We start from the raw sequence: 26,758 nt of genomic DNA, 5'->3' as shown, positions 1-26,758 counted from the left end.
AGAGCGTCTAGACATGCACAACGCTTTAGAATGTAGCAATAAAGGAAGACGCAATCACAGTAGATTGTGAGTAGGACTGGTAGACAGTAAAACGAACAAGATAGGTCAGGACCCACCCCCACCCCCTCCACACACGCACGCACACGCACACAATCACATTACATTTACATTTAGTCATTTAGCAGACGCTCTTATCCAGAGCGACTTACAGTAAGTACAGGGACATTCCCCCTGAGGCAAGTAGGGTGAAGTGCCTTGCCCAAGGACAAAACGTCATTTGGCACAGCCGGGAATTGATCTAGCAACCTTCAGATTACTAGCCCGGTTCCCTAACCGCTCAGCCATCTGACTCCCCTCCCCTCCCCTCCCCAATCACTCTAATATAAAGTATCAACCAGTCTAAATTGCTAGGTAGCAAACAGATATATCCATATTGATCACCTCACAACTCACTGGCTTTGAGTAGCAGACCGGGTGTTTTAAACTAGCAGCTTATGTAGCCTGGTAACTGACTTTTCTGCAGGTTTGGCCTATTTTTGCACCGAGCTGGAGAAGAAAATTAACTCGGTCAGTCAACCAATTAATGTAAATCCTGGCTATAAGTCAAAGTAACTTGCAATGCACTTGCATTGCACTTGCACAGTTAATAACCTATTAACCTACCATTTTGCGAACCCTATTCAAATACTTTCATTTGAACAACTCACACAAATACTTGTATTTGAATATGGAAAATACTTTTTATTTACCATCCCATGGCTTGTTTTTGATAGCCTGACGTTGTCATACTCATAATTCTAGTCAGAATATAAGTCTGAAAACTCTCCGTTGGGCTGTGACTAAGGGGCGTGTTTCAACCGAACCCAGAAAAAAATGCCTCTTCGCTCAATTGGATAGACCTACAACCAATCAGAGCAACGTAATATGTTGTTTGTGGAAAACAAGTGCTCTTTGGTGACATGGTTGATTACGTTACTGTTGATCATCTGTCCATCATCGTATTAGGCCCTCCCAAACAATTTGATTAATCCGAACAGCTCCTGTTCGGACATACTTTTTCCCAAAACTAGCGACCCCAGACCCAACTTCCCCACCAAATTGTTTTGTGAGCGGGGCTAAGTTGGGCTGGCAGCCAGGCTATGTTTTTGATACATTGTTGATGTTTGTTATGTTGTGACTGGATAGGTGTGGTAGGCTACTATAGAGTGGAGTCAAGAGGTCTTCAGATCAGAAAAAGAGATGAGCTCTGAGTTTGAGCAGGTAAATTAAACTCATGTACTCACCTTTATTATATTTGTAAATGAGAAGTTGCTCATAAAATATCGGTCAAATAAATGCACAGAAGTCCCGAGGGCCGAATGAGTTCCCGGAGCCCCCTGCTTAGCCCCTCCCTAAGACACACAGCAGTGCTGTACCACCCTGCAGTACGTCACTATGAGCTGCATGTTCACAATTTGTAGACACACACTCACAGCTACAGGGGGTCTGATTCATCCAGGAGCAGCAACACAGTGACCTGCAGTGCTGCATCGTGGTCTGTGCAGTATTAACATGCAACCCTCAAATGGAGTCTCTCTCTCTGTCACACACACTCTCTGTCTCTTGTTCTTTGACTCTCTTCCTCTCCCCTTTACCTCTCATTCTCATCTCTACCTCCCCCTCTCCCCACCCCCAACCCCTCCTCGCTTTGTCTCACAGCTTCAAAGGAATCTCAGGTTCTGTGCTGTTCTGGAAAAGTCCCTCTCTTTCCCTCCACAGATCCGGATCTCTCCATGTGCTGGGGAGGAAGAGCATGAAGACGATGGGAACGGTGATGAGGGTGTGTAGGTCACATTACAGCAGGTGTAATGAGCCTGTTTGAAACATCACCCCAACAACCTCGGAGTAGCTGACCTTCTTACTACAGTACTAGATGATCTGCTGTCTGCTGCGAATTACCCAGAACTGGAGTGCTGTGTGTGTGTGTGTGTATGTGTGTGTGTGTGTGTGTGTGTGTATATTGTCTGACATTCTTGGAGTTTTCGTGCGAACTGACACGTGTTAGGAGTTACAGGAGCATGTCAACATGGTCTGATGGGCTAAAGTCTCCCTCACACACACACACACACACACACACAGACAGACACACACCAAACTGCCTCTGACTGCACAGGTTACACCTTACATAAACAGAAGAGCACTGTGGGATAAGTGAGGCAAGGGAGGAGGACTGGATGGTAGAAGGATGGCAGAAAAGGAGGAAAGAAGGACAAAAAGGATAAGGAAGGAAGTCTGGGACTGTCGTCTCAGGCTAGGGCTGGGTGGGAGGCTGGGTTAGAGGCTGGGTTAGAGGCTGGGGCAGGGCAGGCCCCAGAGCTAGGAGAAGACAGGACAGGAGAGGATAGGCGGGCGTTATCTCCTAGGCTGGTCAGACAGAAAGACTCCCAGCGTTTGCACGGTCCGACCTCTGATATTTAACAAACGGATCAACCTCGTCTGAGTCAGAACTGGAAACAACCGGAACAAAGAGACAGATAGGAGAGGAGTGAGAGAACACACACACACACATTCATATCTGCAGCCCCTGGTCAGACAGAGGGATGTAGCCTGCGAAGTGTAGGGCTCCTAACCCTGTTCCTGGATAGCTCCTGCCCTGTGGGTCCGCCTTGTGGGTTGGAGAACCAACCATCCTCTGCCAAAGGCCTAATCAAAGGTCATTGTTATTCAACATCAGCAGCAGTCAAACATCTTTCATAGTTGTGGTCTGATAAACATACATAGTGATACTGCCACTTGTACTACTACTGATACAACCACAAATCATTTTAATGACATGAGCGCACATCCGTACTGTCTGTACGTTATTGAATAACCTCCGAGATGGCCTCAAGCTAATCTAAGACTCTGAAAGTCACTGAATGTCAGCATCCTGAGAGCTATAACACACACACAAACACATACTCACACACACATACACACACACACAGTCAACAGGGACTGCCTTCCAGTGTAGGAGCAATTGAGCTGTTGTGTACCCCGACTCAGAGCTGGTGTAAGCTTAGACACACTGGACAGACATCCCCTGTAAAGTCCCTTGTACACTACAGCACCTGCTGGCTGGCCGGCTGACTGGCTGTGTTGACTGGATGGCGGGCTAAAAACTGGCCATATCATGAAGCTATGGAACAATTTCAGCTCTGACAGCCTGTGGAGGGGGAGGAGGGGGGCGGGGGGGGGGGGGGGCAAGCAGGTGGGAGCTGGCTGTGTGTGGGGGCCAGTGCCGGAGTCACGGCCTCTCTCTCCGAGTGCTTTGTGCTGATGTGCAATTTCACCGCCGACTCGCGTCTGATAACTTGTTTATTATGTTCCGAGAAACGTTGAATGAATAGCTTTCAGCTCACATGTATCTTAACCAGTTGGAAGAGCACGGAAGGGGGGAGGGGAGGAGGAAGGGAGGAGAGAGAAGGCTGTGAGGGAGGAGGATGGAAGCAAGGGAGCAAGACGAGTGCGGGAGAGGAGGAGAGAGAAACGAGGAAGATGGAGGGGCTTTGGAGAAAGCAGGGAAGAAGGGTGGATGGGGAGAAGACGGGTGAGAGAGAGAGAGAGAGAGAGAGAGAGAGAGAGAGAGAGGGAGGGAGGAGACAGAAGGGAAGGGAGGAAGATAGGAGAGAGAGGGTGGCAGGGAGGGATGAAAGGAGATAGGAGACAGAGGGCACGGAGGAGGGGAGGGAGGGAGGGAGGGAGGGAGGGAGCGAGGGAGGGAGGGAGGGAGGGAGGGAGGGAGGGAGGGAGGGAGGGAGGGAGGGAGGGAGGGAGGGAGGGAGGAAGGAGGGAGGGAGGGAGGGAGGGAGGGAGGGAGGGAGGGAGGGAGGGAGGGAGGGAGGGAGGGAGGGAGGGAGGGAGGGAGGGAGGGAGGGAAAGACAGAGAGACAGAGAGACAGAGAGACAGAGAGAGAGAGAGAGAGAGAGAGAGAGAGAGAGAGAGAGAGAGAGAGAGAGAGAGAGAGGTAGAAGGGCTGAACAGCAGTAGCTTCCACTCGCTCCTGGGAGATGAGTTAAAAGTGTTCCAGACCAAGCCAATCTGAGCTCAGATCATAAATATGGAGATGCGCTGAGGTTATGGCCTTCCTGTGGAGGGGGTCGTGGTGGGAGGTGTTAGAGATGAGCATAGGCATTTATCAACGCTGCCACACTCTACCTCCGTCACATTAACACACCCGTCCTGTGGCAGAACCAGACTTAGGGTGTGAGTAAAATCCTCAAAGGCAAAAAATAAGAAATCGAATGACCACAACCCTGGCTTTATCATTTCTGTGTCCCCAGCAAACGACTATTGCAAAGTACCGAAGCTATGTTGGTCTACTTTACTTCACACATCATGTACAGTAGATATCACCAATCAGATGTTTGGATTTTGAAATGTGTAGACTAGGCCCAACCTAAGGATGCAGAGGTTTGACGTGCTAGATCTTTCCATCTTCGTGCCCTCTCCTTTTCTATCCCCTCCAAAAACAACCTAAGAGAGGAGGGGTGAAGCGTCAGACTCCGCGAGGACAGCGACGGAGATATAGATGGAAAGAGAGAGCGAGTGAGCAGGGCAAGAAAAGAAAGATGGATGGAGGGAGGGACAGGAGGAAGACAAATAGGAGAAAACAGCGACAACCAGATATTTAAATCAGCCTTTTAGACAGCTGCAGAACTTGGTGGTGTATGTGTGTGTGTGTGTGTCTGTGTAATTGGCAGCTTAAGAGCAGCTTAATTCTGGGAGCAATAGTAATCAAACAAGCACAAAGGCGTGTGATAGGCTAGGCCTGATTCTGTGTTGACATTAATAGATTTATATTGTGTTCTCTCTCAATAAGCTGTTTATCACTGCTGAGCTCGGCATGTACACGCACCCTTGCACACGCTCGCACACACACACAAAGTTTTCCATCTTCAACACAGCACCGGGAGCATATTTATTGGTAATATGTTAACATAAGTGTTGCTCTCCATATCTCTCCAGGATCCCAATAGAACCAGGTTTCTGATCAAACACATACACACACACCATCACACACACACACAGAGTGAGGTGTGATGGGATGGTGTGCGTGTGTGTTTTCGTGTATTGTCAAACCCCATTTATCACAGTGCTGCTAGTGTACAGAGAGGGACATCCCCCGCATTTGTCAGTTCTGAAGTGCTTGTTGTTGTGCTGCACACACACACACACACACACCGCCCCCTCCCATCACACCCCACCCACTTCTCTCCCTCTATCTTCATGTCTCCTTCCGGATGTTTCCTCCACCCTGTGGTAACGTGGCGCAGAGCCAGATCAGCCGGCAGGCTGGGTGACACTGTCTGATGCAGGTGTGTCTGTATGTGTGTGTGTGTGTGTGTGTGTGTGTGAATGTGACTGTGTGTGTGTGTGTGTGTGAATGTGACTGTGTGTGTGTGTGCGGGGGGGGGGAGGGGTCCAGAAGGAGACAGAAAGATAGATAGAGAGAGAGAGAGAGAGAGAGAGAGAGAGAGGGGCCTAAGGACGTACAAAGGTCACAGGGCCACCGAGACAAAGGAACAGAGAGAGAGAGAGAGAGAGAGGTAGCAGGTAGCAGCTCTATTCCTTTGTGTCATTAATAAAGACCAGTGGCTCTGCAGCGGACACTGTCTCACCCCTCTGAGGGGAGGGAGGGAGGGAGGGAGGGAGGGAGGGAGGGAGGGAGGGAGGGAGGGAGGGAGGGAGGGAGGGAGGGAGGGAGGGAGGGAGGGAGGGAGGGAGGGAGGGAGGGAGGGAGGGAGGGAGGGAGGGAGGGAGGGAGGGGCTGGACGAGAGTCAGAGAGCCACTCTATGATAAACTGCTGCAAATAGTCTTTGTCACATTCACAGACTACTTCCTGTTCCTCCTCTTCCTCACACTGCATCAGTAAACAAAAGCCTGCGATGGAGGGCACCCCTGTGGCCTACCCACAATCCTCCCCTGTTAACGGTACCAGCGATGTGCTCCTCAATGACTCTCTCACTCTCTCCCATTCTCTGTCTCCTCTCTCCGTCTCGCTCTTATCTCTTCTTCCCACTTAGAATTAGCGCAAAAAGAACAACAGGGCAGGTGTCCAAGTCCCCCGAAAATCAACAAAGAGTGATTTCCTCCCCCCGCCCCCTGGTGTCTCCTCAGAAGCAGCGGCGTTGGTCCGTGCCCAGCAGTGGAAAATCTGTCGTGCAGCAGAGAGCTCCGGAGGGATCGATGGACTACACTTATGTGCGCGCGCGTTTTAGTAATCTGCCCGGACGACGCCCCAGCCCGACGCGCCGTCGATAAGCTAACCATCGGGAGGATAACAAGGGATTAAAGGGAGGACCCCCGCCCTCCATCCCAACGCACGCTTCCACCGCCCCCCTCTCCACCACCGCCCCGGGCCCCAACACCGACCTAACCTTTCCCAACCTCCCCACCCCGCCCCCGCCACCTATCATGCCACCTGATGCTGATTAAATACTCCATGCCGACACTCGGTCCATACGCTGCTGTTACTGCAGGGCTATTTATGTGGAGGAGACACACACGCGCGGTCACGCGCACTATGCTTGGGCCTCCTAGAAAACGATGCGCTGAGCCAAGGAGAGCAGAGTTACACGCTCCTTCGGAGGAGACCCGAGCGGGTGTTACTGTAATCACGACGGCGCAGCAGCGAAACGCTGTCAATCAAGCCATCCTGCTCCTCATCTCATGCTAGGAGAGGAACGATGGACCTCCTTTTAGGACACTGGCAAGAGGGTGACGAGGAGGGACTGAGGAGATGGGAGAGGAGAGGGGAGGGAAAGGAGAGAGGTGAGGCGAGGCGAGGCGAGGAGAGGGGGATGAGGAGTGAGAGGGGATGGGGGTGTTGACTGCGGTTGTCGTTTCGTTGTGTCAGTTGGGTGAACAGCAGCCCGAAGATCTCTCCAGTTAGTCATCCACTGGCTTCAGAACACAAACACTAAAGCCTTCAGTGTAAAAAAAGCTGCACCACTGTCAACTTCATCAGCATCCGGGCGTTCGTGTGCGTGTGTGTGTATGTGTGAATGTGTTTGTGAGTGTGTGTGTTTGTGTGGTTTTGTCTGTGTGCATGTGTGGGTGGGTGAGTGAGTGTTTGTATGAGTGTATGTTTGTGTGTATGCATGTGTGCGTGTGTGTGTGTGTGCGTGCGTGTGTCCGTTCACAGACTGTTTGAAGTGGCAGTCTCTGAGGTATGAGGTACACAGCTCGGTCATCAACCTGGCAACAAAGCGAGGAGGGGTCACCTTGCTACCTACTGCTCTGCCTCAACCCCCTCTCTAACCTCCCGCCTGCTCGCCCGCCCACACACACCTACACAGACACACACACACACCCACAGACTTAAAAAGAGCCTTTCATATGTGGCCAGCCCTCATCATTCAAGGACAATGTAACACCAGCCCACTGCTAGACAGAGAGTCAGACAGACAGGCAGGCGAGCAGACAGACAGACAGACAGACAGACAGACAGACGCCCAGACAGACGGTTCCCTAGCTGTAGAAGCTCATTGTCGAGGAGAGCTCAGCGTCGCACGAGACAAGTCCTGGGCCCAGCACGACTCCGGGCTGTACTCTGGGACTGGTGCTGCTCCCCGCTCGCAAAGTTGACATGAAAGGAACGGAGAGGAGAACACCTCAGCCTCCACGCTCTCAGAAGCTCCTCTCTGGCCGGTCGGAGGAGCCTGTCAGAAACGCTGACGGCCTCTGATCAAGCTGACAGTGATCGAGCTGCTTTCAGCAGTCTTCTGACAGACAGGGGGTGAGGTGAGCGGGGAGGGAGGGGAGTCTTGGAGGAGGGGGGGGGGGGGGGCAGGTCTCTCTTCTCCTCCGTCTCTATCCCCCTGGTGGGTACGCACGCTCGACAGTGATCCTGCCAGCAGACGTCCTCGTTAAACAGGCCGGTGTCCTCGCCACACATCCCTTTCACTCTCCGGGCCCTATCTTGCACCCGGCGCAAATGACTTTGTCAACGCCGCTAGTGTCATTCCTCGTTTGCACTCGACGCAAAGCCGACTTTTCCCTCCACCGACGCACGTCGAAATGACTTTGCGCTCCCGTGGGCGGTTCAGCGGAAAAAGGAGGCGTGTTCCGGCGCAAACGTTCCCTGGTGCTATCTTGCAGTTTCCGATAAACAATTCCGCCACTGACCAGGAAAAACGTGGTCTAAAGTCAACGGCGCATTATTCAGATGCTATTTTAAGGGCGCCAGCTTGGTCCGTGCGCACTGCTGGCGAGGCCAGAGTCTTCTTTCTGCAAAGCTACGTTACATTGTTTTGATTTATGGCACGTTACATTTCTTCAATGATTATAAAAAGATTTTCATGAGAAATCTCTACGTATGTGAACTTGATTTGTAACAATTGTGGCAATTTCCTCCCATGACTGTTTAACTGAAGCTGATTTGGGTGGGTTTCTTATCCTATATCTATCAGGATCAGAATCAGAATTTGGATTATTTGCCATGTAGCATGTTACACTGTGGCAGGAAGGCGCAAACAATAAACATATAGGGCCTACCGGTCTTAAATTGAGTAAAAAAAAGTACAATAGTTTAAAAATTCTAAGAACTAAATAATTAAAAAATATAACAATTTAAAAAATAAAATATATTTAAAAATAAGAATTTGAATGAGCAGCATGAGCGGGCAATTTAGTGCAATGAGAAAACTGCTCTGCCTTTCCCATACAATGTCACTTCTCGATCTTTTACAACCCTGACGAGAACGTCAGTCTCCTCGGCTGTGAACTGCTCCTGGCGTGCGCCTGGCAAATCCGCCGTTATAATAGCAATCGCCATGGAACAAGCACTGCTCTTAAAGGGAATGTGAGATGACGCTCTGATTGGTTTATTGCACATTACGCCCAAACCACACCCATTAGTAACGTAGCTCCTTCAGACCAACCCATTTTAGATTTGCGCCAGGCGCAAAGTCATTTATCCCGCCAGTATAATAGCAACAGCGGCGGAGTCCCGCCCACAAATGTACTTGCGCTTTGCGTTTTGATACGTTTCAGATTGTCAAAATAGGGGGGATTCTCTCTCTCTCCGTCTCTCTGTCTCTCTCTTTGGGCCTTTGTCTCTCACTGCCTCTCGCAAATGCTTGTATTTCCTTTGATAATTCTTAATGGCTTCATTGTGCCCTGTGCCTATTTACTGTGTGTGTGTCTGTGTGTGTTAGAACAAAATTGAGGAGAGTAGCTCGATTATTAGCTTCTGTCCCAGTGGAAGATCTCGAGTTTGCTCAGATCTAAACACACACTTTCTCCCGGAAAGAGACGAGAGAGGAGAGGAGAGGAGGGGAGGGGAAAGGGGAGAGGAGAGTCACTTGCATGAGCCGCAGTAAGAGTCAGGTTCCCTCCCATCCCCTCAAAGACACACACACACACACCCATTCACACACACACACACAAAAACAAACAAACATAAACGCACAAGCATAAACACACACAGGCAAAAGACCTCAGACCAGAGATGATGACAGCAGGGTTGAGCAGGTTTGGATAACCTGACCCAGGTGGTGATTCATCTCCCTGTTTCCTACCAGCCTCCTGTGTGTGTGTGTATTTGTGTGTGTATGTGTGTGTGAACACGTGTGTGCTTGTGAATGTGTGTGTAGGTCCCGAATATACACACAGTAGGTGGATTTCGAGAGACCGTTGTGTGTGCGTCTGACAGTGGGTGTGTGTGGCTACGTGTGTATGTGTGTGACAGTCCTGTAGACACGTCCCTTTAGTATCTGCTGTATTGTGCATGGCTATGCTGGGTCAGGCAGGACACAAGAGCATTCAGGCATTCAGGGGGGGTTTGTTGCGGGAGTAAAACAGGTGTTCCTGGTTCCAAACCGAATCCTTTCAGGGAACAGTTTGTACTTAATACTTACTGTACATCTCAAACGCGTTCTGCCTCATTGTGTTCCTTGCCAAGTGCTGGCTGCTCTGCTTATCACGCTGAGATGGAAAGACTTAGAAGAAGAATATTTCTCTCTTTGGCACCATGTGGGTGTGGGTGTGTGAGCGTGTGTGAGTGTACGTGTGCGTGCGTGTGTGTGTGTGTGTGTGCGCGTGAGTGTGTGTGCTGGTCCGTAGCTAGTCCGGGGCCCTGGAGGGAGCCACGGCGGGACAGGCAGGAGACGGACATCAGCACCACTCGGGACCCGGGCCCAAACACCACATCCATCTAGACTGGCACCTGCTCCCCTGACACACTCACACACACACTCACACACACACTCACACACACAGAGGCCGGTAATGGTCTGTGGGTTGGCGGAAGTGGGTAGGCAGGAAGGAAGAGAGATGAAGGAAAGAAGAGGGGAGGACTGAAGGTAGGAGGGGAAGGGGTTGGAGGAGGGAGGGAGGGAGGGAGGGAGGGAGGGAGGGAGGGAGGGAGGGAGGGAGGGAGGGAGGGAGGGAGGGAGGGAGGGAGGGAGGGAGGGAGGGAGGGAGGGAGGGAGGGAGGGAGGGAGGGAGGGAGGGAGGGAGGGAGGGAGGGAGGGAGGGAGGGAGGGAGGGAGGTGCAGCTAGGGAGTGAAGGCATCTGTGCCGTAACACTTGATACTCTTTAAAAGACTTTGAGGTGTGCTTCATTAAGTTCACTCGGTGCAGAATAATTAGCTTCTTTTATAAAGTGTCCACTAGTTGTGTAATGCAGAGTCAGCTACATTTAATTCACGGTAAGTACATATAAAAAATCTGAAACAATATGATTTTCTGGACATTTTGATGTGTCTGCCGGTGACAGTCGAAGCCAGAGGCATTACTGTGTTGACACACATGTCTGTCTTTAATCATGTTTTCAACAATTTCATTTTTATTTAAAATCACAAAATATATATTAATTAATTAATCAATTGTACTGGCTAGCAAATTGGCTTTGCCACGATAATGATGATGCAAGATCCAGGTAGACAATCAAATCATATGGGTTTAGCATACATTGATACAGCGCAATCTAGGTAACAACAGGCAGAACTTGTCTGGCTGGCGGAGGTTAGCTTTATTTTTGATGGTGTGTTTGTGCCTGGTGATTTTGCTGTGTACAGTGTATGCAATAACAGAATGCGGTATAGGTCCTGTCCTCCATCCTCCTCTCTTCTCCTTTCCTGTACTGTCTCCTCTCTTTTTCTCCTCTCCACTCCTCTCCTCCCCTCCTCCTCTATCGCTTCTCCGCTCCTCTCCTCTCCTCTCTGCTCCTCTCCTCCCCTCCTCCTCTATCTCCCCTCCTCTCTGCTCCTCTCCTCCCCTCCTCCTCTATCTCCCCTCCTCTCTGCTCCTCTCCTCCCCTCCTCCTCTAACTCTTCTCCTCTCCTGTCTGCTCCTCCCCTCCTCCTCTCTCTCTTCTCCTCCCTCTCCCTTTCACTCTCCTCTCCTACATCCTGCTGTCCTCAGTTTTATTCCAGAGTATCTCCATCATCAGGGCGCGACATACAGACAGCACTACACAACACAATTAGCTGTCCACACAGCACTGTAATGGTGTGTGTGTGTGTGTGCGTATGTGTGTAGCATGTGGGTGTGAATCCCTGTCACAGAGCGTCTTATCGATGGGATTGGAACTCCTTTCTGACAGACCATCACAATCCTCTCTGTCAAGGTCATGTCTCTCTGTCTCTCTCTCTTTCTCTCTCTTCTCTCTCTCTCTCTCTCTCTCTCTCTCTCTCTCTCTCTCTCTCTCTCTCTCTCTCTCTCTCTCTCTCTCTCTCTCTCTCTGTCTCTCTCTCTCTCCCTCTCTCTCTCTCTCTCTCTCTCTCTCTCTCTCTCTCTCTCTCTCTCTCTCTCTCTCGTTTCCTCTCTTTGTGTCCTATCTTTCCGTGTCTGCGTCTGCTCTTGTCTTTCTCTCTCTCTCCCTCCATCCCATCCCCACCATCTCATTCCATCGCTCTCCATCCCTCCCTATCAGATAGGCGGCCATTAACACCAGCTTTTCTAATAATCCTCCTCCTCCTCTGCCCCCCTGGCAATTCCCAAAATGGTGTTGCTCTCCTTCTCTCTTTGTCAGTGTCTCTCTCTCTCTCTCTCTCTCTCTCTCTCTCTCTCTCTCTCTCTCTCTCTCTCCCTCCCCTCCGCTTCTCCTCTCTTTCTCTCCTTTGCCTCTTCATCTCCTTTCCTCTTTCTCCATCCCTACCACCTCCCCCCCCCCCCCCCATCCTCCTCCTCTTGCCCTTCTTCCAGCCCGGTTTGTAAATGAGGATCTAATTAGTGTTGGAGTGGCAGTCTCCTTCCTGTCTCCTGCTGTATGGCCGGAGAGCCGGCCAACCGGCTGGTTCCTCTCGGAGGGGGGGCGGTGCCCTCTGCAAATGTCAGCCCACCAGTGAGTTCCTAGACCCCCCCCCCAGCCTAGGAGCAAGTGCTGACCCCCTGTTTCTCTCTCTTTCTTTCTCTCTCTCTCTCTCTCTCTCTCTCTCTCTCTCTCTCTCTCTCTCTCTCTCTCTCTCTCTATCTCTCTCTCACACACACACACACATATTCACACTCTCAATTACCTCTAGTTTAAAATGCACATATTCTAAAATTGAACATTTCATGAGTTTTATCTGCATATTTCATGGCTCTTTTGTTGGCGCCTCTTTTCTAATTCCCTCTCCTCCTTTCTTCTCACTCCACTCCTCAGATCCTCTCCTCTTCCCTCTCCGCCTCTCCCCTCCCGCCATCTCCTCCTCTCCCTTCCCGTCCCACCACGTCCAAGGGGCAACTTGACAAAACTTGCCAGCCCCTCTACTCCACACATCCACACACAAACCCACGCGCCACTCAAACCCAGGTGCCACACAAACCCACACAAACACACAGCTCCGGGCTAGGCTCAGCCGAATTACGCCGTCATTCCCACAGAGCAGACAGGTGACGGCAGAGCGAGAAAAAAGACGGGCTGTGCGGGGAATCTTAATAGAGCAGAGAGACATACTCATTCTGTCTGAGGGGGAGTCCGGGGTAGACGCGGCCTACGTGTGCGTTAGCGTTGGAGGCGGTTGGCGGGCCAGAGAGCGGGTGGTGGAAGGACAGAAGGATTGGAGGTAAATTGGGGTGAAAAGAGGCTCAGCGAGGAATGGAGCGATGAGAGAAAGGGAGGAGGAGGGCGGGGACGTGCAGCACTGAGGTGTCGGATTGCTTCACGCTCCGAGGGAGAAGAGGAGGAGGAGGAGGAGGAGGAAGATAAGAGGGAGGAGCAGGAGGAGGGGAAAGGGGATTCTGTGTCTGGTCCCTACATTACCCGGTCACCCTCCAGTCCACACGGAGATTACCGGACACATGCAGAGAAACAGACCCTGAAGGCTTGCTCCCTAACACTGCCCTCCTCCATTAGATGGGAGCAACACACATCTAACCGCAGTCCATCACCTGCTCTCTGAGCCTGGGCTGCACACACACACACACACACACGCACGGTCTACACAGCAGTCCAATGAGATGGCACAGATCAGAGGAAGAGCTCTGAAATGACGCAGCAGAAGCAGCTACCGTCACCCCGCCTACCACCCAGCCGGCTTACCTCGCCACCTCATCTCATCCCTTTCTCCTTCCTGTCCCCTCCCCTCCCCCCCCCTCTCGCTCTCTCTGAACCCCGTGACTGTGACCTGGAGCAGGTTGGATTTATTAGGTCCAAGTGTTTCTACTGAAGGCACAGGGGACAATGATTAAGGACGGACATATTGTTGTTTGCCATCGACCTCGCGGTATGACTGCCCTATCATTAACAGACACACAGACCAGCAGTGTGTGTGTGTGTGTGTTGCAAGTCCATCCCAATGGTTATGCTTTACACCGTTTTTTGAGGTGTGTGTGTGTGTGTGTGCAAGTAGGGCTGTGGTGTTTCCTGCCATGTGAGTGCAGATGATGGATAGGTGTCAAGCACAAGTTAGCCCAGTGCAGGTCCCACTTCTACTGAGCACCTGTTCATCTTGGACCGCCCCCTACCACCCCCGCCCTCTCCATCTCTCTCTACCACACTCTCTCCCCCCCTCGATCCAATTCTGTGTCATTGGTTTAACTTTTACACGTTTCTACAGTAGATGACTCTCATGTTTTTCAACGCTATGACCCCGGCAAACAAAAGAGTACGCAAAAACAATCATCAAATGCACGATAATCATTTGTCTCTCGCTTTCTCTTTCCCTCCTCTTCTCTTTATCTCTACCTCTCATCTCTTTCACTGCTGATTTGAATTGAAAATAGCGAGGGGAGACAAAGAGTAGGAGAGAGAGATACAAAGGCAGAAAGAAAGAGAGAGAGAGAGGCCAAGCTGGTCAGGTTAGTCTCAGTGTAGCCCCGGTGGGAAGACCCTCTACCGGCCTTGGGGACCCCTCTGTGGCTTCAATAGCACACACACACACAAACACACACCGACACACACTCTTCAGGGAAAGTGGTTGTGACATCATCCTAATTCTGTCTGATGTGGCCGTCTGTTCATCTCTAAACGCTACAAATCGGCTTCATCTGTCTCTCTTCCCCCATGACGCCAGTTACTGATCTAATAGACGTGTGTCTGTGTGTGTATAAGTGTGTGTGTGTGTGCGACTATGTCTGTGAGTGTGCGTGTGGACGTGTGGATGTGTGACGCTAGGTTTGCGTGACACTAGGTTTGTGTGTGTGTGTGACTATGTCTGTGAGAGTGTGTGTGTGTGTGTGTGTGCGTGCGTGCGTGCGTTACGTATCAAAAAATGAGAATGAATACTGGAGAATCCATCGTCCACATGATGGAGTTGAGGGACAGAGGTACAGCAGGCAGAACAGACAGTGGAGCACCTTCCATGTTGAACATACTGTACATCACATGTGTCAAACTCCGGTCCTCGAGGGCCGCTGTCCTGCATGTTTTAGATGTTTCCCTGCTCGAACACACCTGATTCAATTAAATGGGTTGTTATAACGACCATTCATTAGAATCAGGTGAGCTGGATCAGGGAAACATCTAAAACATGCAGGACAGCGGCCCTCGAGGACCGGAGTTTGACACCCCTGCTGTACATGTTCAACACAAATACTAGACACACACACAGGGGACACCGGGCACGGCTGTGTGAAGGATGGAGAGACCAAAGGAGGAAGGGGGAAGTTGAGGGGGGGGTGGGGTGGGGGGGCCAGGGAGGGAGGGAGGCGAGGGAGGGTGGGAGAGCGTTCAGACGTCCACACTGCAGTAATGAAGAGGGCCAGGCTGTGAAAGGAACAATAATACACTGGAAATCTACCATGAATAAATACTATTCTGCAGCAGAATACACGCACGCACGCACACACGCGCTTGCTCGCAAATGAACACACACACACACACTCGCGCACACACACACACACACACTTGAGCCTCGTGTGTTATTACCTCCCTCCAAACCAGCCTAACAACACTCAACAAAACATGTCACTTCTGCTGATGACAGACTATGCATTCAAGCAACAGTGTGTGTGTGTGGGAACGCGTGCATGTGTGTGTGTGTGTGTGCTTCTGCGCTTGGCTGTTGTGTGTTCCTGCTCGTCAGCAACTTTCCAGGGAGCTTGGGAGAAATCAAAGGATGTGGATTTATAGATTGCCAGGACAGGGACGGGGAGTGTGTGTGTGTGTGGGGGGGGGGGAGGGGGCTGGAGGGGTGGCAGGGTGGCAGGGCGAGTGAGACCCAGACACAGGCGACGCTGTGTCTCCTTCTCGTAGAAGACACACACACACACCTCCCCAATGCAGCACAATAGGCACAAACCTTCACAGGCCACGATGAGACAAGTCACACATCCCTTCTCTCTCGGTGTACACCAGTCTGTTTACCGGATCGACTTGATTTTTGTTTACATATTTAGGTCCAGTCAGCAATATAGAATAAACAGGGTTGTTTGAGAACACAATTTGAATGACGATACGGAGCTTGGTTGGTTGTACAGCTACAGACCTTATCTTGACACTCACCAAGGTAATATTTTCAGATTCATGCACTTCTGGTCCTTAATTTTCGGCTGCACTCACCATTGCAAAGTCCATCTCCGCTACTGCACTGCATACACTGGCATGCGAATGCCTTCACTGTCATGACTACTTCACAAGCAAGACTATAAATAATGAAACTCACATTATGACGTTCACTTTTGATTAGGTTCAACAGGATTAAATAGATGTATCCTGTCATTTCAGTTGCGAGCTGTAATCTTTGTTTCAGTAAATCAGCAGTTCTATGTCATTAGTTCGAAAATAGTTTGGGATTGACAGGACGTCAAATGGATCGTGGCAGTACAAACACAGCCAGGGAACGGGAATGGATAAATCAGACTGAAGTGGCCTTTTTCAAACAGACCCCGAGATCCAAATCCATCCCCTCCTCGGCCCAACTGCATCTGCAGACGCCTGCTCCACGGACAAACTCCAACACTGGAGATGTCTCACGACATGTATTCCCTCAAACCAAACAGAGGGTCTTTAACAACGTGTCTCCCAGCTACATGTCTCCTACCGTGACACGGAACGGAATCAGGTAAAGAGGCCCGTCTCCGGAGAAGAAAGGACCGCCGGAACGTGGCGTTTCTGAGTCAGTCCTCACCGTGGAGTCCTCGTCTCGTGCAGACCCTTCCAGTCCCCTCTCCCACGGTCCACCTCAACACGGAGGGTTTCTGGAGGCGTGAGTGTGTTGTGTGTTCGTAAGTGCGTCCATGTGTGTGTGTGTGTGTGTGTGTTGCCAGAGGAGGAGCGTGTGCGGCGGATCTGCATCATCATTAGCAGGAGAGAGGCAGCAGAGTGTGGACGCGGCCGACAGCCCCTTCCTCGAGGTTCTCTCCATGTCTCAGAGCGACGACAGATGGCCGACATGAAACACTTTCGACTGAAAGCCTCGCACACACGCTCTCCCCTCCTTCTGCGTGTTGCCCCTCTTCCCTCCTCTCCTCTCCTCCTTTCCTACCCTCTCCCCCCCATCCCTTCTCCTCTCCTCCCCCCGACTATTTTCTCGTCGCCTCCCTCCCTCCTCTCCTTCCCCTCAACCTCGTCTTGCTCTTTTCAAGGCTGATAGAGAGTGGAATGGACAGGACTTCACTTGGTGTTATTGTTCCTGAACAGTAAATACAGGCTAATCCAGCATGGAGACGAGGCTCAACGCTGGGGTTTGGAGGCCACGCTCCACGCTCACACACACACACACACACACACGACCAGGAACATACAGACCAGGAACAGGTCATCGACCGCAGGGGGTCAGCCTCAGACACCAGGGTCAATGAGAGGGGTCACCTGGTGGCCCGCTTACCCCACTTGTCTCCACCTTTAGATCCGACTGGTCTCTGATCTGTCAGAGGGGATGGGTGGATATCATGGTTCTCCGTCTCTGATGACGAGGCCTGGTCTCAGGTCGGGTTCAGGCAGTCCTTTTAGCGATGCCTGATGATGGTCTTTGATGTCTGTAAAAAGGTCTTTGTCCCTATAAAACTCTACCTCGACTGATCACTTCACTGGAGGGCAGCTTACAGCAGTACTCAACAGACCTGTTGAAACTGACTTTTACGACCATGCTTCACTTATGAATCGGACCTTTTGGGCATGGGATATTCGAAATCTTGCAGCGTTGTTTTGGTATCACAGACAGCACCTCCGACAATCGTACACTCTTCTACTTGAGATTTGATGACGTCGAAATGATGCGACGTAATAGTTGAGCTAATGTTTTCGTTGACATGAGTTGAGATGCCTGGTTAGGATGATGTTCTTGTTGCAGTGTGTCTCGTCGGAACGCAGCATTCCTTGTCGCTCACCACCGTAACACTGTTAGAACTGTGCACTTGACTGATTATCGGCTGCACTTACTGAAGGTGTGCACTTTTTGTCCGCCGCTGTTGGTAAAAGCATCTGCTAAACGAATAAATGAAATGTAAATTTCAGTTGGGTAGGGACGTAGTTTGGATTCTTAAACAGAGTGCTGTTGTGAAGTAGAACCATACCACCATAGGTGTGCTCATTAAATAGCTGAAAGACTATCCTACGTGCCTGAAGCAGAAAACAGGCTGGGCTGTATCCTGTAAAGGTCCTCTGAGGTGAATGTTTCACATCTGTATCAAGGTATGTTTGTCAGTTGTCGCTCAATCTGTCATTGGTTCAGGGGCTGGATTACCGGAATGTTCCGAGGACATTATCCTGCACGGTAACCGACAGGAGTAATTAGGACGTGCGCAGCTCATCACCTGGAGACCAGAAATACACGGCTTCCAGGGGTGTCGAGTGTGAAGGTGGAAAAAGGAAAAAGAAATTGGATTTTGGTAAGAAAGAGTGTGGTGGAGGGGGCGGGGGGGAGTGGCGGGCGGGGGGGTAATGACTTGATGAAACTGGAGCCGGGCTGTGCCTTAGAGACAACAAGAGAGCCGGCCTCCAAATATCCTGTGGAGTATAAGTGATATACGGTTAACGGAGAGAGAGAGAGAGAGATGGGGAGAGAGAGAGAGAGAGAGAGAGAGAGAGAGAGAGAGAGAGGCTTGTTCTCAGGCCCAGTCTGGCAGGGTGCTTTTTGGGTGAGCTCGGGTGCCATCCACTCTCCCTCTATCAAGTCAAAGCAAAGCCTTGTGTCGGCGCTTTTCAGCTTCATTATTTTCCGTTTGAAAGGGTGGCTCTGTGGCAGCCGCCAGGGCTGCGGGAGAGGTTGAAGACAAGATGGCTGCCCTGATGTCCTTGAGATGTGCCACACTCCTCCTCCAACCTTCTACGCTAACGCCCGTCGTCACAGTCGGCCTGTAACTACCTCTGTCGGTCGCCAGGAGGGCAAACTCACGCTGGCCGCGGTCGGCAGAAGGAACAGGGGCTTCCCGGGGCTCACCCTGGCAGACTTGCATCTCGGTGGATGTGAGCACAACAGACGGGGCCGGTCGAGACAGACGCAGTCAAATATAACCCTGCTCGTTAGAGCACCTTGGTGGAACAGGCTGTAATTGGTCGGAGGCTAGAAGACTGAACATGCTATATTTACCTCCTCATGCCTCGCCACGCCTGATTGGCCGTGACACGCTTAAGGAGAGACATATGTGTGGAACAAAAAGCCACACACCTGTAAGCAGATGAGCTCTAACCCTGCCTCACAGCACAGACGGCTAATGACTGCGGTAAAGCAGATGAACCATGCTGTTCCAGAACATTCGGGACAGCCTGTATTTCAGAATGTCTACAATGGATTTCCGAGAGTCTTTCTTCTTTTTCAGTCTTTTGTGTTGGAGAGAAAATTGACGAGACGTTTATAACAACTGAGCTCACAACATGAGTTAGCAAGCAGACAACCACTGTCTCCATAATACAAACGAAATATGCAAACACTCGTTAAAAAAATTCGGGAGGGAAAACAAATGTTTTACTTTAGTGAAATTCTACATTTTAACCAGCAATATAGACATGAATCTACTTGAAAGACAACATTTGGCTATTATGAAATAAAACATTTGTGCTATCATTTAGCCGAAGCAGGTTACATGTCTGTGCATGAGTAGTTTGCATTGGTTTAAAAAACGCAAAGAATTAAAGATAATTTATTTCAAGCAAACTTTAATTCATAATCCAAGCTAGGTTTTGGCAGGTATGTGCTGCTGTATGTGGGGATAAGCAGGACACTGCCTCATGTTAATGAACTGCTTCCTGTCTAGGCCAGAAATTACCCATCAGCCTTTCTGTCCAGATGAGACGAGGGACATGTCTGACGGCCTCAGAGGAGGGCGCACGTCTCTCTCTAATTAATTGGACAATGCCAAGAAATCAGTTTAATGAAGTATCAGGAATGGGGAAATGGCTCAACATCAAAACCCCCTTTGATATTAGCTGACACATTCTGGTTATAAACGTCATGCAATCAACTCTCACTCCCTGATAGGAAGCCATTTTGTTTCATAGTCTCTAAGATTTTCTTTGGCACTTCATGAGAGGGGAAAAACTGAATGCTCAAAGTTTCTGTAATTGGGTTGAACTTCTTTCCAATTTCTTTGAGGAAGACATGTTCATGTTTTTATTGTTTGTATGATGTCTGTTTATCTGCTATTGGGGGGAAAAAAATCCATCCCAGACTGGTTTATGGAAGTAAAGAGAATGAGGGTGAAGAAAGATAGACCTGCAGCCCTGCCGTGATGTTTAGAGCATGCTGTACACGGTAGATGTCCTTTCAGCAACTCTGGACCTCAACAGGAAGCTGGCTGGAGCACAAAGCCACAGGACGCTGGTGCTTTCAGACCAGCAGGGTTCTGCTCCGCCCCAGTCTGAGGCCAGAGGCGGAGGTCAGCTCACTGCTGCTGGCTGCTGTTGACAAAGTGTTGCCAGGTTTGCTGCTGCAAGGCATACGAAGCACAGGACCCCCTCGCATCCCTACCCTGGGCTGCCAGGTTCCTCCCTATTATCCCCCTATCTCCCAGTCCTCCCACAATCTGAAGGGCAGACAGGCCCTGAAAGGACCTGAGAGGGAGGAGGTGTAGACCTGCTGACCTAACACCGCCTCTACTATCACCTCTTTGTCATCTTCTCACTGTTTCGACCATCAAGTCAGCCAGCCTGGTCTGCCAGTCCACCAGCTAATCAATCAATCAGATATCCAGACACCCAGACAGACAGTCAACCAGACAGCTAACTAGCCAACTAGCCAACCAGCCGGCAAACCAACCAGCCAGCCAGTCAGTCAAACCTCTAACTAATTAGTCATCCACTAGGCGACCAGATAGCTAACCAGCCAACCAGCTAGTCAGCCAACCAGCTAGTCAGCCAACCAGCTAGCCAGCCATCCAGCCAACCAGCTAGCCGGCCAGCCAGCCAACCAGCTAGCCGGCCAGCCAGCCAGCCTTTCTGACAAGCCTGGGTTAATTATTGTGTTGAATTCTTTCCCTCAGGTGGGAGGACATAAGTGCAGGTTGTCACCAGCAGCATGTCATTCTCTGCTTGGATGATAGCTACCCAAGTGTGGTCCAACTGACGACGTCCAAACTTTAAAAGCCAATTACAGTCTAAAGTGCCTTTAGAGAACCACGGTGAAGGGTTCATGCATGGACAATCTACTGTACTGCATTTAACTGGGTAGTTCATTACGGTACCATTAACGCCAATGGATAGATGCGCTATAAAGTCATATATGCAGACGCTGCCCTACTTGTGAGAGCACCCAGGACTGACGGTACAGCGCATCTTACACACCCTGGCCTCTTTACCCACCTATTAGTTTGGGTAAGAGGAAGCTGGATGTTCACATTTAAATGTAATGTCTAATTAGCAAAGCAAACACTCTGCACGGGCACAACGAGCACTCCAGCAGTGATTATACATGAAACCCCTCATCCTGTTCTTGGAGGGGTGTGTGTGTGTGTGGGGGGGGGGTGTTTGTGCCCTGCAGACCACGCTGAGGTCTGTATAATAGCAGATGTTCCCCTCACAAACACACAGGAACGCCAGCACTGCTGCGTGTGTGCGTCATGAACGTCTGCGCGCGTGTGAGCCTGTGTGCGGTGTGTGTGCGGTGTGTGTGCCCAGTCTTTTCTCAGCCTCTAATTAAGACGGAGATCGCTGCACAGAACAAGACATGGATGCGCCAAGCCCTCCGGTTTCAGACAGAGCCCTGGTCATCTCTACAAGCTGCTGTTAGCAACCCTTCTCTCGAACCTGAAAGAGGTTTCACTTAGATTACAAAGAGAGTTCTAGCCCAAACCGTTATTTTTCAAAGGATCTTTCTGTTATTAATAATGGATTTGTATGGCTCCATTTACTTTGTCGTCCACACACACCGAGAGACGTTTTGGTTCCAACGGTACAAAACTCTCAGTGCATACATACTGTGAATAGAACCGTGACCTGTAACAAAGAAAATTACAATTTGAAGACCACAAATTTGACCTTCAAACCTGGTTCCATGAGTCGTTAATGCAAACTTTTGAGACCAGTGCCTCATTGCCTCCCCCCTGAACAAAACTGATGTGGTGCACTCAGAGAGCACAGCTCCTGTGCTCTGCCACCACTACAGGGGGTCTTTTCTCCCTGCCCGCCCCTGAAATCTGGATGCCTTTGCTGCTGGTGTCATGGTGAAAAAGTCAGAATGTTTCTTTGCCGGAGGTGCTGTTTTGTGGCTGCCATGTGGGAAAGCTGGAGACTGGAGAATGGAGTGGAGGAGGCTGGGAGAGGCTGGGGGTGGAGGCTGGGTGGGAGAGGCTAGGTAGAGGCTGGGTCGAGGCTGGGTGGAAGAGGCTGAGTAGAGGCTGAGTCGAGGCTGGGTAGAAGAGGCTGGGAAGAAGAGGCTGGGGAGAAGAGGCTGGGTAAATGAGGAGAAGAGGCCGGGTACAGGCGGGAGGAGTAGACTGAGAGAGTGGGTAGAGAAGGCTGGGAAGAAGAGGCTGGGGAGAAGAGGCTGGGTAAATGAGGAGAAGAGGCCGGGTACAGGCGGGAGGAGTAGACTGAGAGAGTGGGTAGAGAAGGCTGGGAAGAAGAGGCTGGGGAGAAGAGGCTGGGTAAATGAGGAGAAGAGGCCGGGTACAGGCGGGAGGAGTAGACTGAGAGAGTGGGTAGAGAAGGCTGGGAAGAAGAGGCTGGGGAGAAGAGGCTGGGTAAATGAGGAGAAGAGGCCGGGTACAGGCGGGAGGAGTAGACTGAGAGAGTGGGTAGAGAAGGCTGGGAAGAAGAGGCTGGGGAGAAGAGGCTGGGTAAATGAGGAGAAGAGGCCGGGTACAGGCGGGAGGAGTAGACTGAGAGAGTGGGTAGAGAAGGCTGGGAAGAAGAGGCTGGGGAGAAGAGGCTGGGTAAATGAGGCTGAGGAGAAGAGGCTGGGTACAGGCGGGAGGAGTAGACTGAGAGAGTGGGTAGAGAAGGCTGGGAAGAAGAGGCTGGGGAGAAGAGGCTGGGTAAATGAGGAGAAGAGGCCGGGTACAGGCGGGAGGAGTAGACTGAGAGAGTGGGTAGAGAAGGCTGGGAAGAAGAGGCTGGGGAGAAGAGGCTGGGTAAATGAGGAGAAGAGGCCGGGTACAGGCGGGAGGAGTAGACTGAGAGAGTGGGTAGAGAAGGCTGGGAAGAAGAGGCTGGGGAGAAGAGGCTGGGTAAATGAGGAGAAGAGGCCGGGTACAGGCGGGAGGAGTAGACTGAGAGAGTGGGTAGAGAAGGCTGGGAAGAAGAGGCTGGGGAGAAGAGGCTGGGTAAATGAGGAGAAGAGGCCGGGTACAGGCGGGAGGAGTAGACTGAGAGAGTGGGTAGAGAAGGCTGGGAAGAAGAGGCTGGGGAGAAGAGGCTGGGTAAATGAGGCTGAGGAGAAGAGGCTGGGTACAGGCGGGAGGAGTAGACTGAGAGAGTGGGTAGAGAAGGCTGGGAAGAAGAGGCTGGGGAGAAGAGGCTGGGTAAATGAGGCTGAGGAGAAGAGGCTGGGTAAATGAGGAGAAGAGGCCGGGTACAGGCGGGAGGAGTAGACTGAGAGAGTGGGTAGAGAAGGCTGGGAAGAAGAGGCTGGGGAGAAGAGGCTGGGTAAATGAGGAGAAGAGGCCGGGTACAGGCGGGAGGAGTAGACTGAGAGAGTGGGTAGAGAAGGCTGGGAAGAAGAGGCTGGGGAGAAGAGGCTGGGTAAATGAGGAGAAGAGGCCGGGTACAGGCGGGAGGAGTAGACTGAGAGAGTGGGTAGAGAAGGCTGGGAAGAAGAGGCTGGGGAGAAGAGGCTGGGTAAATGAGGCTGAGGAGAAGAGGCTGGGTACAGGCGGGAGGAGTAGACTGAGAGAGTGGGTAGAGAAGGCTGGGAAGAAGAGGCTGGGGAGAAGAGGCTGGGTAAATGAGGAGAAGAGGCCGGGTACAGGCGGGAGGAGTAGACTGAGAGAGTGGGTAGAGAAGGCTGGGAAGAAGAGGCTGGGGAGAAGAGGCTGGGTAAATGAGGAGAAGAGGCCGGGTACAGGCGGGAGGAGTAGACTGAGAGAGTGGGTAGAGAAGGCTGGGAAGAAGAGGCTGGGGAGAAGAGGCTGGGTAAATGAGGAGAAGAGGCCGGGTACAGGCGGGAGGAGTAGACTGAGAGAGTGGGTAGAGAAGGCTGGGAAGAAGAGGCTGGGGAGAAGAGGCTGGGTAAATGAGGAGAAGAGGCTGGGTAAATGAGGAGAAGAGGCCGGGTACAGGCGGGAGGAGTAGACTGAGAGAGTGGGTAGAGAAGGCTGGGAAAGGCTGGACAGAAGCTCAGGGAGGAGGCTGGACAGAGGGAGGCTGTCAGTCTGGAGAGGCTGGGTACAGACTGCGTTTCACATGCTTCATGACCACAGATGCTTTCCGAGAGAGCTGACCCAGACTAAGCCCAATGGAAGACGTGAATCCCACACTAACGCATAAACGTAATGCAGCGATCACCTCACAAACAACCTCTCCTGATATGAGTGCATTCACACGAAAAGACAAAAGAGATATTGTCCCAGGGAAGACGTCCTAAAGAGTGTGCGTATGCATCGTGTAGAATATGTGTGTCTGTGACCAGTATGTGTGTGTGTGTACATGATGTGTGTGTGGTGACCTATACCAGGTGGGCCAGCCCTCCTCTCTCCATCTCTGTCGCTCTTTGGACCATTTCCTCATCGATCTGGGTGAGATGACCTATCGACTTATCCAGCATGCACTGGTCACAGCAGGCCACTCTCACGTGTAGATATATATCATTCTGACACACACAAACACACACACACACATACACGCTGGACCTCCTGTACTATGCATGAAGAGAGCCACAGCTTAACACACACTCACACACTCACACAGCATTAGGACAGCGTCCAGTGTTCCTGCTGGATGTATTCTCCCAACAAGCAGAACCCAGGAGGCAGGGAGAGACAAGCCAGGCCAACCTGACACGTCTCAGGGGACTGAGAGGTAAGCAAAGGTGTGTGTGTGTGCACTGGATGTTCCATGAAGACGTTCCTGCACGTTTGAACTCACTCCCCAGAGCTAAAAACGGATGTGAACGCAAACGCTGCTTTTCTCTCTCTCTCTCTCTCTCTCTCTCTCTCTCTCTCTCTCTCTCTCTCTCTCTCTCTCTCTCTCTCTCTCTCTCTCTCTCCTCTCTTTATTTACACCCACCCATGAACACAGCATTCTTTTTTCCTCACCACTGGGACATGTGTTACTGTTCAATCCCTCTTTATCCCCTCTCCATCTCCCCCACCTTCTCCTCATCCCCGCTTTCAATCTACTCTCTCTCTCTCTCTCTCTCTCTCTCTCTCTCTCTCTCTCTCTCTCTCTCTCTCTCTCTCTCTCTCTCTCTCTCTCTCTCTCTCTCTCTCTCTCTCTCTCTCTCTCTCTCTCTCTCTCTCTCTGCATCTCTATCCCTCTCTTTCTTTCTCTCCTGTCCTTAATTCACAAAGACATCTACATGCGGATTCAGCTGTGTTCCGGAATCCTGGGGGGCTAGCCAATCAGATGCGGTTGCCGTGTTCTATGAGCTGTGGTTGTTTTTCTATAGGTTGGGGGGCCGCGGGCAGGATTTGGCTCTGAGGAGCTGATGAGACACACGCGTGAGCAGAAGCTCACAGAGTTCTATGTTCTTCACATTTCGGGGGGGGGCGGGAGTGGCGGGGGTGGGGGCGGGGGGGGGAGAACACACTGCCCCCTTCGCAAGCCTGGCTGCGTGCTCGCGCGGCCCGGGAGCGACGGAGTCACAGAGCGGAGACGGCTGATAGGCGCATTCCCTGGAAGGCTTCAACTGGGATGTTGACAAACAGTTTGGCCGATCGTCCGGGCCGCAGGGGTCAGCAGGGCGTGGCATAACAAGGCTCATCTGAAGTGTGCCTTGTCGTGGCAGGGGCTGTCGTGAGGGCGGCAGGCACACGAAAGCCAAGCTGCAGCTTCTCTCAATCCCCCAAAAGAGCAACATGTTCGGTTTCAACCTAATCACAGCTCAGGCCCGACATGACAAGTGGAACGCTGGAGAGAATGAAAGAGCGCACGAAGAAAAAAAAAAGAAGGAATGTCGAGAAAGAAGAAAAAAAAACGACACGACGTGTTGCCTACAAACGCCATCTTCACTCCCAGGCTGACAAGCTGACCGTGGGTGAGACCAAAAAAGTGACACATTTTAGACTTGGCTGTTATCCCTGGAGGGGTGTGTGTGTGTGTGTGACGGGCAGTGACGGGGGAGGCCTGAACTCTAACAAGCCGGGGCAGTCTTGTCTGACAAAGAGCTCACACACATTTAAACCCCACCCTGCTCAGTCCCTCTGTCTCTGCAGCCAATTACCTTTCTGTGTGTCTGTATGCTTGTGTGTGTGCGCGTGTGTGTGTGTGTGCGTGTGCGTGTGTGTATGCCTGTGTGGCTGTGTAGGCTACAGGTCCGTGTTGTGTGTGCATATGCGTGTACGCGTGTGCGTGCATGTGTTTCCATGAGCGTGTGTGTGTGTGTGTGGACTAATGCCATGTGAAGCACTGCCTCCCTGGTTGCTGGTAGCTTCCTTCAGCATGGTGTAAGCGTTAGTGAAAGGGGAAAGGACGGTATTAATAATACAAATCTGTTCTGGTTCTGCTTCTGCTGCTGTCAACACCTCAAACATCATGGAGAGAAAAAGAAACAGAGAAAAAAAGGGGCGGGGGCGTCACGGAAGGACACACGCACACAACTCAATGCATGACCTTCTGAATGTATGGCAGTGTCCATGTTGTTTGACTGTCGATATTTCTTTGTCATTTTCGAAACGGCTATTACCGTATTCCTCTATTTTCTCCCCGCCCCTCCCCTCTCTCTCTCTCTCTTTTCATTGAACCTCGTCCTTGGCCAGTGAACAGTACCTGAGTTTCTTCTTAGATACATTCAGCCATGTACAGGGGTCAGGGGTCAGGGCTCAGGGGTCAAATC

General features: G+C 51.3%; 1 protein-coding gene across 1 annotated transcript in view; it reads right to left on the bottom strand.

Moving 5' to 3' along the window:
* il1rapl2 (interleukin 1 receptor accessory protein-like 2) overlaps positions 1-26,758 on the bottom strand; it is a 146,863-nt gene that overhangs the window by 68,686 nt on the left and 51,419 nt on the right. The gene's annotated exons all lie outside the window — the stretch shown is intronic.

Source organism: Hypomesus nipponensis, chromosome 1, assembly GCF_054491055.1.
Source record: "Hypomesus nipponensis isolate SF chromosome 1, ASM5449105v1, whole genome shotgun sequence".
Lineage (NCBI taxonomy): Eukaryota > Metazoa > Chordata > Actinopteri > Osmeriformes > Osmeridae > Hypomesus > Hypomesus nipponensis.
The sequence above is the reverse complement of the archived record's forward strand: the minus strand, read 5'-3'. Positions and strand labels throughout refer to the sequence as shown.